Genomic DNA, 12,113 nt, shown 5'->3' with positions numbered 1-12,113 from the left:
TTTTTTATTTTACCTTAATTTATCTCGGCAAGTCAGTTAAGAACAAATTCTTATTTACAATGACGGCCTACATATTTTATGTTGTCCTTTATTGACTTCCCTCTCTAGTATCAGCATCATCTAAACCAATTGGAAGCAGGAGGAGGAGGGTGGCAAGCTGGAGGACGAGCGACATAGACCTGGTTAGGTCTCTCTCTCTCTCTCTCTCTCTCTCTCTCTCTCTTTCTCCCTAGATGGGACATAATCCCTCTGTAAAATGGTCACAAACAGGAGCTACCTCACAGTCTGTCTCTGGTTACCTGGTTTTAACTCCATACAATTTGGATAGCCAATCCTTATATATTATTATAATATTTATGAATTGAAATGTCATACATTTGATAAAGCAACAATACATGCATAAAATAGTCACTGTTTATTTTATAAGCCATTGAATTCCACTTTATTTAGTTTAATTTGAAAATAAATTATAATAACCATTCACTTTCAATTTGCATTTTTATTGCCCAGAAATATTACATTTCAGGAGCCTTTCCAAAGCACTCCAGCTGAAGTTGTGAATTGACTTTGAGTGGCCTATGCGCACTCTGGAGCTGAACTAATGAGTGGCCTACACTAAACCCCCAAGGCATTTTGAACTCAAATGCTTCTAGTAAGTTCAACTCAAAGTCAATAAAAAGTTATTAAATGAGAAGTCACATCAACTCTACTTTAAAAAAAGTTATGATAACAAATTAACTTTTTGGAATTGTTTTTAGTATCTGTGTTTTTGCATGTACCTTGAGTGATTGATTAATTCATCTTATGCTACACAAAGATAAATAGCATACATTTTTATAAACCAATCCAATCATTTAGATAAATTTTTTGGACCCCGTTACTGAAATGGTTGTTCCAGTTGAAATGGTTTAGGTAGTCTCCTCCCATTCCCCCTCTCCTTCCAGTGCTAGCCTCTGGCAGTTATTTTGAATGCAGGTTGCAGGTGAATACACATTTCAACTTTTGGATATCCTAACTCTGGCTGGATTCCAATAGGAATTACACATCACTTTGCAAGCTAGGATAATGTGACTTGCAGGTAGGGTTACAAAATTCAGGTAAACATTCACATTTTCCATAAATCCTGGTTGGAAGATTCCTGGAAATCCTTCAACCAGGATTATTTGATAATTATGGAGATTTTGGGAAAGTTACTGTAATTTGTAACACTACTGATGTAGTGATGTGATGTGGCCTGTAAACCATATGATTCAGGCCACTGTATTAGGGTAAAGCTATGTCTCAAAATAAGGCCTTATGAAATATGCAATGTATTGTCAAAMACTTTAATTGTAATAATAACATATGCCTAGGAACTCACTAGATGAAGGCCACCAGACTAAAAATGGACGAATTCACAGGACTGAAAATGGAAGAATTCAACAACCATTTTTTTAAAGTAACTGTACTCAGATATATTTAGTAGAACAGGTTTCCTCAAAAGTTTTGAATAATGACAGCACCAGTGGTGTAAAGTACTTAAGTAAAAATACTTTGAAGTACTACTTAATACATCTTTTGGGGTATCTGTACTTTACTATTTATATTTTTTCCAACTTTGACTTTTACTTCACTACATTCCTAATGAAAATAACGTACTTTTTACTCCATACATTTTCCCTGACACCCAAAATGACTTGTTAAATTTTGACAGGAAAATGGTCCAATTCACACACTTATCAAGAGAACATCCCTGGTCATCCCTACTGCCTCTGATCTGGCCGATTCACTAAACACAAATGCTTKATTTGTAAATMATGTCTGAGTGTTGGAGTGTGCCCCTGGCTATCCGCCAATAAAAAAAWWWAAWAAAATGATGCCGTCTGGTTTGTTTAATATATGGAATTTTAAATGATTTATACTTTTACTTTTGATACTTAAGTATATTTAAAACCAAATACCTTTAGACTTTAAAAAAAAAGGGCTACCTAAGTATGGTTCTCAAGTAGTATTTTACTGGGTGACTTTCACTTTTACTTGAGTCATCAAGTATGACAATTGAGTACTTTTCTACCACTGGGGTTTACAGTGTACTCTCTCTATTGCTCCTCCACTCCATTAAAATACTTTTAATCCGTCAGGGATTCCACTGTCCCTTCAGTGCCCTATAGGTCTTACTGTAAGACATAGTACAGGGCAGGGATGGTAGGAGCGCTGGGAGGCAAGCACAAACAGTGCTAAAACAACCGCAGCGATTCAATCCTGTGAGCAAAGACAACAACATACCTGTTTGATGAATGGGAGTTCCTTCCTTTGAACACTTAGTCATCTTAGCAGAAAAACACACATAGCTACAGTATGTGTAAATGCGACAGAAATGAGGTTAGGGTAGGGAGTTTAGGGTAGAGGTTGCAGAGAGACTCTGTTAATGTCAAGAAGATGAGCTGGCCTTCCACACCCAATTACACTCAAACAGAAATGGTCCCACACACTACTGTTAGCGTTCCACCCATTACTCACTGTGAGAATGCCACACAGAATGTTAAATGGGTCAGTTCAAGACTCCACAGAACTGTCAGAACCCCAGCAGAGTACACTGTAATCTCCCATAACTCAAAACTTTTGATGAAAGCCACTACACGTAATATATCTGAGTACAGTGACTTGAAGGGATCTTGTAGTCATTACTTAAACAGATAGAGTCACTGTGACCCTGTAGGGGGTCCAGATTTGAGTTGTGTCAGCTTGAACATTTATATATATTTATATTCATAGCCAATAGTTGACATTTTTAGTCACCCGCAACCTCCATTCGTAATGACTGCCAGGGTTAGGAACAGTGTGAGTAGACTACCTAAGCCATTTCAACTGGAACAACKATTTCAGTAACAAGTGCAAAAAAATCGAACAAAATTATTGGATTAGTTTAGAAAAATGTATATTTTTGTAGTATAAGATTAATCAATCACCTAATGTACACGAAAAAACASAGATATTAAAAACAATTTGAAAAAAATCAACCTTCAGTAGAGCATGCTGGGAAAAATGTTTGCTATCGTAACTTACATTTTTTTTAGTTGTGGTGACTTCTCATTTAGTTTTGAGTCAGTACCACATAACCATTTTAAMTAATACTGACTTTGAGTTCAACTTAATATAAGTACTTGAGTTTAAAATGCCATGGGGTTTACAGTGTAGTTATCATGTTCATACTGTAGTCATCATGCAAGTGAAAAATAGCATTTAGACTACATGTCACATCCCCACCGATGGATGTGATGGGCAGATATTGCATGATAGTTTCTAAAATGCTAATAGAAAGTTTCATAACGACGATACCCCTTTGTCACGCAATTGCAACATAAGACAAATAAGGTCCGTACAATGTATGCACACCTGGATTGCTGACGTATGGTAGTTTCTTCGCGTGGCAACACCTTTTACGTCTTGACCTGAGAAAACGTTTGCCTATAGAGCAGAGTCACAATACTAGGGGTGTCTCTCGCCCATAGGGTTTGTTTAGCCTGGTTTTCATTGACTGCATCCCATATAGCTCCCTATTCCCTTTATAGTGCACTATAAASGGAATGGGGTGCCATTTTGGATGCAGCCCCTATGTGACCTGCGTGAACGAGCCTGTGCAGCTGGTCAGCGACGTGCCAAATACCTGTCTGTGTGACAGCAGCAGGAATGATGTATAAAAGGGACTGTTGTGTTAGGACGGGAGGACCAACTGTCCAAAGTCAATTTCCCTAGAAAATATTGTTCAATTTGAAAAACAAGTTGGATTTTTTTTTTAAACTCATCGAATTCTTTCAAATTTTCCCCATAACCATCTTTATACAAGCCTTTGTGATCAATAAACAAAACAAAATCAAGCTGGGTTGGACATTTCAGAAAAACGTCACAGTCTGTGTCAGCATGTAAAGATCTAGCTGGAAACGCAATATCATCACAATACATAACTGGAGAAACGGATTATTATGCGACACCATTATTGTCAAAAAATATGTATTGCTTTGCCAGCACTGTAGGACTGTACTTAATGACTTCTATATTTATTTGGTGGCTGCCATGGATACTGTTCAAAAGTCTTGATATGTGGAGGGGCTATGCACTTTGCGCACATCATTCTCTTTATTGACACATCCTGCGGTGTTTTGCGAAGAAGAAGATGTGCGTCGTTCGAGTATTTCAACCACGAAACAGGCTGCAGCAGCAACCCCAGCTAAGCAGGGCTCTGTGTGGTGCTTTGAAGTACATTTCATCAAAAGGTTATCTGAAGGCACAGAAGAGGAAGAAAAAAGTTMAACTTAAAAAGGAGCTTTTTCACTCTGTATAAACACACTGAGGCCAACAGCATGCAATACATGAACTATGAACAAAAGGCAGTCACTAATATCCATCAGTCAACACTCCTCTTCTCTTACAGTATTGGAAAACGTTCAAGTGAACAAAAACCAAGCAAAAAGGCACTCAACAATCTCCCAAACTCGTTTTGACCAGTTTTTCCAGAGAGTCTCTGGTGTCTACGGTGCCTCTGGTGTCTTTGCTGGCCGATCCCATGTTTCCGTATTTCAGTGTGTCCGTATTTCATCTGAGCCGCACTGGAAGAGAGATGTGTCTGTCTAAATGATGGTTTGAAGTGCAGGCAGGCTTTGATGTGGGCCTAATATGGCTTGTAAAAAGGGGATGCTGCACTTTGATGTGTTGGCTGAGGCTGTCCAGACACACACAGACTGGGCAGGCAGGCTAGCACCACTTGTCCTGTTTCTGCTGTCTGTCTGTCATCCCTGGGCAGTAAAAGACATGTAAACATTTGGAGAGGCTAGTTAGGGAGTGTCGTGTGGGTCTGTGAGGAGAGTTGGGACTGCGTCCCAAATGGAACTCTATTCCCTAGGGCTCTGGTCAAAGGTAGTGCACTATAAAGGGAACGCAGCCAGGTCTCTTGTCAAAAATAGTGCACTAAATAGGGAATAGGGTGCCAGAGAGAGAGGATCTGGGACACTGGAAGGGAATGGGAATAGATTCGATCTATCTAACATCGATCTATATGCTGCCTGGCTGTCACATAAAGACAAACTAAGGCTAAGTACTGTGTGTTTATTTTCCCTTCCCTTCCTTTGCCACTGTGTGCATCACGTGGGAAAGGAGTGGATATTTTTATACAGAGCATTCTGAAAGTATTCAGACCCCTTCATTTATTCCACGTTTTGTTACGTTGCAGCCTTATTCTAAAACTGATTCAATATATATTTTTCCTCATCAATCTACACACAATACCCCATAATGACAAAACAAAAACAGGTTTTTTGAAATTATTGCACATTTCTTCAAATATAACACTTAAATATTACATTTACATAAGTAATCAGACCCTTTACTCAGTACTTTGTTGAAGCACCTTTGGCAGAGATTACAGCTTCGAGTCTTCTTGTGTTTGACGCTAAAAGCTTGGCACACCTGTATTTGGGGAGTTTCTCCCATTCTTCTCTGCAGATCCTCTCAAGCTCTGTCAGGTTGGATGGGGAGTGTTGCTGCACAGCTATTTTCACAGCAAAYAAAATTCTGACAGTCCCTGAAAAACATAACCACAGCATGATGCTGCCACCACCATGCTTCACTGTAGGGATGATGCCAGGTTTCCTCCAGACGAGAGGCTTGGCATTCAGACCAAATCATTCAATCTTGGTTTCATCAGACCAGAGAATCTTGTTTCTCATGGTCTGAGAGTCTTTAGGTGCCTTTTGGCAAACTCCAAGTGCGCTATCATGTGCATTTTACTGAGGAGTGGCTTCCGTCTGGCCACTCTACCATAAAGGCCTGATTGGTGGAGTGCTGCAGAGATGGTTGTCCTTCTGGAAGGTTCTCCTCCTTTGTCAGAGTGACCATTGGGTTCTTGGTCATCTCCCTGACCAAGGCCCTTCTTCCCCTGTTGCTTAGTTTGACTGGGCGGCAAACTCTAGGAAGAGTCTTGGTGGTTCCAAACTTCTTCCATTTAAAAATGATGGAGACGACTGTGTTCTTGGAGACTTTCAATACTGAAGACATTTTTTGGTACCCTTCCTAAGATCTGTGCTTTGACACAATCCTGTCTCGGATTTCTACAGACAATTCCTTCAACCTCATGGTTTGGTTTTTGCTCTGACATGCACTGTCAACTGTGGGACCTAATATAGACAGGTGTGTGCCTTTCCAAATCATGTCCAATCAATTGAATTTACCACATGTGGACTCCAATCAAGTTGTAGAATCATCTCAAGGATGCATAATGGAAACAGGATGSACCTGAGCTCAATTTCGAGTCTCATAGCAAAGGGTCTGAATACTTATGCAAATAAGGTCTTTCTGTTTTTTTACTTTTAACACATTTGGGGAATTGTGTGTAGATTGCTGYGGGAAAAAAGTATTTAATACATTTTAGAAAAGGCAGTAATGTAACAAATATGTAAAAAGTGGTCTGAATACTTTCCGAAGTTGTACATAGCAATTAGTGAATGACGGATAAATTGAATTTCAGGTCTTGACAGATCCTACATAATCAAAAATAAACTAATTGTATCATATTTCAGTTATGTACTTTTGTATGATTGTTAATCAAGACTGATTCATAATGATGACTAAATAGTGTTGTATTATGTTACGAATTAACCCCCACTTCCTTCCATTCTGCTAGCAAATGTATAATCTTTGGACAATATAATAGATTACCTACGCGGAAGATTAAACTACCAACGGGACATTCAAAACTGTAATATCTTATGCTTCACGGAGACGTGGCTGAACGACGACACTATCAACATACAGGTGCAGCGTGGTGAGCGTACATATTACTTTATTTATATGACGCCGACAAAAACAATAAACAATCCAAAACAACCGTGAAGCTAAAGGCTATAGTGCCAACAAACAAAGACAACCTCCCACAAAGACAGGTGGGAAAAAGGGCTACCTAAGTATGGTTCTCAATCAGAGACAACGATAGACAGCTGTCCCTGATTGAGAACCCTACCCGGCCAAAACATAGAAATACAAAACATAGAACATAGAATACCCACCCCAAATCCCTCCCTGACCAAACCAAATAGAGACATAAAAGGATCTCTAAGGTCAGGGCGTGACAGTACCCCCCCCAAAGGTGCGGACTCCGGCCGCAAAACCTGAACCTATAGGGGAGGGTCTGGGTGGYCATRTATCCGCGGTGGCGGCTCAGGTGCGGGACGCAGACCCCGCTCCACCACTGGCTCACCCCACTTTGGTGGCACCTCTGGTGCGGGGACCCTCGTCGCTGACCCCGGACTGGGGACCCTCGTCGCGGGCCCCGGACTGGGGACCCTCGTAGCTGGCCCCGGACTGAGCACCCTCGTTGCGGGCCCCGGACTGGGCACCCTCCAGTGATCACTATTTGAGTGTATTTACACTTCTGACCCACTGGGAATGTGATGAAAGAAATAAAAGCTGAAATAAATCATTCTCTCTACTATTATTCTGACATTTCACATTCTTAAAATAAAGTGGTGATCCTAACTGACCAAAGACAGAGAATTTTTACCGGGATAAAATGTCAGGAATTGTGAAAAACTGAGTTTAAATGTATTTGGCTAAGGTGTATGTAAACTTCCGACTTCAACTGTATCAGAATGTAAGAAAAGGTGAGGGCCAGCGCATCTAATTATTCTCCTGATTGTTATGAAGGGCGATGGGTCAGCATCCATCGGGCCACTTCATAAATCTTGCCGGTTTGCAGTGCCTCTCTTCCAAAGGCATTCTCTTTGACCTCCCGGGTGTAAATCACATACCTGGCCTGAGCTCTTGAGACCGTGTGTGTGTGTGTGTGTGTGTGTGTGTGTGTGTGTGTGTGTGTGTGTGTGTGTGTGTGTGTGTGTGTGTGTGTGAAAAAAGAGAGACGGCTCTACTCTCTTTTCCTCATCTTTGACATAAAAAAAACCCATTGCTTTTAATATCAAAATGTATTTTAAATTAGTACGCATTGGTAACTAACCTCCACTGCGACCTACCATTCCAGACTCCCTTCTGTCTGGTCTCTCAATTTAAGGCTGAGTCCTACAGGTGGCAGTAGCTGGCTTGATTTCATACTGCCATGTTTGATACATATTACAGCATACACATAGGATTATGAGTGAATGCACCATCATCTAAACTAATCTAAGGACTTCGGGTCACTTCAAGATCGTCTATCGTCTTGATCTACTTAGTCAATAATCCAAGAGACAGTTTGCAGTTCTACTACACTGACCGGATCAAGTATTTCAAACCGAATGCATGTGAGGTTTTCCTTGATAGAAATGTATCATTCATGGAATATTTATTTTAGATTTCCATCAGAAGCCATAGCTGATGTTTTATCATTTGAATAAAAAAGTTTGGTTGATTTGTACTTTTCTACATAGCTGTCAACAAGAGATGTTGTTTTAATATTGTTGTCTATGTTTCACAGTACACAACATGTTTCACAGTACACAATAAATTCACCAAACTAAATAACCAACTTTTAATACAGAATACAATGTAATGATTTCGGTAGCGGCTATCTGTGAGATCAAGAGGACTTGGCGGCAACTGTGGCTGGTGCCTCGTTGCCAAACACAATATTCATAGCTCCCCCAGTCACTTTAGCCCAAACATACACCTAATCCCCCAGGACCCACCAGATTAAACCGAATAACATACAATCGAGTTTAAAAATAGAGAGGACAAAGGTCAAATCTACACAGGGATTTATGGTCTTACCATTATCACGCAACAGCTGGCAGCTCTGAGAATGTAGTACCCCAGCCACAAGAAAGGCACAAGAAAAAAGATGTTGTGTGGAACTGAATTCCGAAGTGCTCGAAGTGAGGACACCGTGAAGCAGTTTGAAATGTGCATATTTAGAAAAGCCACTCGTGGTTCGGTGGGAGGGAGGCTGAGGAAAGTCAAAAGAGAGTGTGTATTTACCCAGCTGATTTCATAGAGAAAATTATATTTGCAGATCATGGGTGTAATCCGAGAAGAAACAGCTGAGGTCGACCATGGGAGAATTGCTGATAATGACATGAAAGAGAAGTTATCGGTCTGTTCCCTCACACTGCGCCCAAGTCGTGGCTCAATCATGGTGCCTCATGTGCACAGAGGTCATGTTATGAATGATACCCAATATGAAGAGCACTTGTGGTGTGATGAATTACACTTCAGAAGGCCCATTTATGCCATACTGAGAGGGATCCAAACATGTAAAGGTAAAGTCTGCTACCAGGGACTTTCTCTTCATATCTGGACAGCTCTGATCTCTGATCATGGACATTCTTTGTTGTCCTGGGAAAAATAATAATCCACTCCATCTCTGACCTTAACTGAATTGGTCGCATGGTGTGCTATGATGTTTTGATAATCGAATAATGCATAATAAGCCATTATGATTAAATGACCTAAGAAACGTCTGAGAATTTGTAATAAATATTCAGTCAATTTCAAGACATTGTAGGCTGTCTCCCCAATCCACAGTAAGTAGCAGGATTTATCCACACCTTGTAGGTTATTACACTGTATACAAAGTCATTACCGACATGAAAACAATTAAGCTCCTTGAAGGAAAAAAGGGCGTTTTGAAGCTTGATAAAAATCCATGTTATTTCAAGGGAYGTCGGAGCTTGGGTTTATTGTTAGCTTTTGGCCACCAAAGTGGAGACAGAAATGCTTTAAAGCAAACTCCAAAGCAGACCTTTTCGGCTCAATCAAAAACAGGTTTGGCTAAATGAGGTTGGCGGTGCTTAAGCACGCTGAAGCGGGAGACTGAGAATTTACCGTGGTGCATTCCGATAGGGCTATACTAAAATGGCACAAAGGAAAGAATGAAACGCATTTAAGATTGAAAAGGAGATGGCTTTGTCATTGGAAAAACAGGGAAATAACTTGTGTTTTGTCATTGAGGAGTGAAGGCTTGGACAATATCTCAAATATCTCTGACATGCTGTATCCATAGCATCTTTCGGACTAATTCTTGACTAGCCTATACCTGGGCCTTTTGAGATTTCCCCTCTAACTTTTAATGTATTTTATTTGTATGTGTTCAATAGGCCTAGATGTATGAATATGTTCATGTTTGTAACTGGCATTCATTACAATAATGATTCTCGCTGTAATAATTGTGCTTTCCTTTCCTGTTAGGGTTGTACCACATGTAATACATGYACGCAGTATAGGTAGGCTATAGGCCTACTCTAGGCCTGACATTATAATATACATTCTAAATCTTAAATGGGAAACAGTAGACCGTCAATTTTAACAAGAATAATAACATACAAAAGAGAAAAGCATCAATCCATGAGACGCAAAATAATCATGCCGATGTAATTATTTTCTCCAAATATAATTATTTTTAATTCATAGAAGGTCACAAGCATATTGCACTCACAAGCGTATAGGCTAAGCCTATCAATTCAGAGAGGAACATGTTTTGAAATGAAATTTATTGATATGACTGACTCACAATTGCAAATTTATCAAATCCTAGACCTTGAGGCTAATTAATATAAATATATTTGCCCTGGAGGCAAGTGTATATTTTGTTATGGGTAGGTGAGTCATGCACTCCCAAAATCTGAGGGAGAACAAGGTAGGCTACATGAGGATGGCTGGGGGGTGATCTAGAGCCATAATCATTATGCTTAATTCTATGTAAAAATATGTTGATTTTTCTGCATGTCTAAGCATACCTCTTGAGCTGTTTGGTGGTTCTTTTTGGTGTTTGGTGGTTCTTTGGTGGTTCTTTTGGTGTTTGGTGGTTTCTTTTTGGTGGTTCTTTTTGTGTTTTGGTGTTCTTTTTGGTGGTTCTTTTTGGTGTTTGGTGGTTCTTTTTGGTGGTTCTTTTTGGTGTTTGGTGGTTCTTTTTGGTGTTTGGTGGTTTCTTTTTAAAATAAACTAAATATGCTTGTCTGCTTCTCTGACAAATCTGGGTAAAATTTTTAAAGGAATTAATCTAATTCAGTACATTTAGTTATTGCGTGCTTTCTACAGTCTACCAATCTTACCAGCAGGCTTGCAAGCTAAATTACTAAATTACAAATTAACTTGATTGATAGCCTGACATGGCTTCTTGTTAGCTAGTTTCAAGTTGGGAGATTGGAAACATATCTGAGCTATCTTAAGCCAACTTCATTAAATTGCTATTGGTATTACAGAAAATAATATATTATTACTATTATTATTATTATAAAAAAAAAATGGAAAATCTGAGGGACACGTGTCCCTGGGCCCCTAAGGGAATAACGTCTCTGGTTTTGAGCCCCATTCACCATTTAAAAACGGGTGTTGGGTCAGTGTTGGATCAATAACTGAAAMGTTGCTGGTTCGATTCCCCAAGCCGACGAAGTGGAAAATCTGTCGATGTGCCTTTAAGCAAGGCACTTAACACTAATTGGTCCTGTAAGTCGCTCTGGATAAGAGGGACTTATTTTAATGACTAAAATGTAAATGTGAAAAARACATGGCTTTTGACAACAGCATATCCTAACTTTCTAATTTATGCTCAGGCGAGACAATAAATGCACATTATTCCCAAGTAGGCTTACTGTAAATMACAGTAATTTATACCATGTTTCAGCCTTTTCTCTACAAATATTGTTTTCAATTATTATTCTATTTCTTAGACAGGTTCCATAGTGATAAAGTGAATGCAGAAAAACTTAAACTTCTATTTATATACAGTACCAGTCAAAAGTTTGGATACAKCTACTCATTCAAGGGTTTTTCTTTGTTTTGACTATTTTCTACATTGGTGAATAATAGTGAAGACATCAAAACTATGAAATAACACATATGGAATCATGTAGTAACCAAAAAAGTGTTAAACAAATCAAAATATATTTWAAATTTGAGATTCTTCAAAGTAGCTACCCTTTGCCTTGATGACAGCTTTGCACACTCTTGGCATTCTCTCAACCAGCTTCACGAGGAATGCTTTTCKAACAGGATTTCCCACAAATGCTGAGCCCCTGTTGGCTGCTTTTCCTTCACTCTGCAGTCCAACTCATCTCAAACCARCTCAATTGGGTTGAGGTCAGGTGATTGTGGAGGCCAGGTCATCTGATGCAACACTCCATCACTCTCATTCTTGGTCAAATAGCCCTTACACA

This window comes from Salvelinus sp. IW2-2015, linkage group LG4q.1:29, assembly GCF_002910315.2.
Source record: "Salvelinus sp. IW2-2015 linkage group LG4q.1:29, ASM291031v2, whole genome shotgun sequence".
Taxonomy (NCBI): Eukaryota; Metazoa; Chordata; class Actinopteri; order Salmoniformes; family Salmonidae; genus Salvelinus; species Salvelinus sp. IW2-2015.
Note: the sequence above shows the minus strand (reverse complement) of the source record.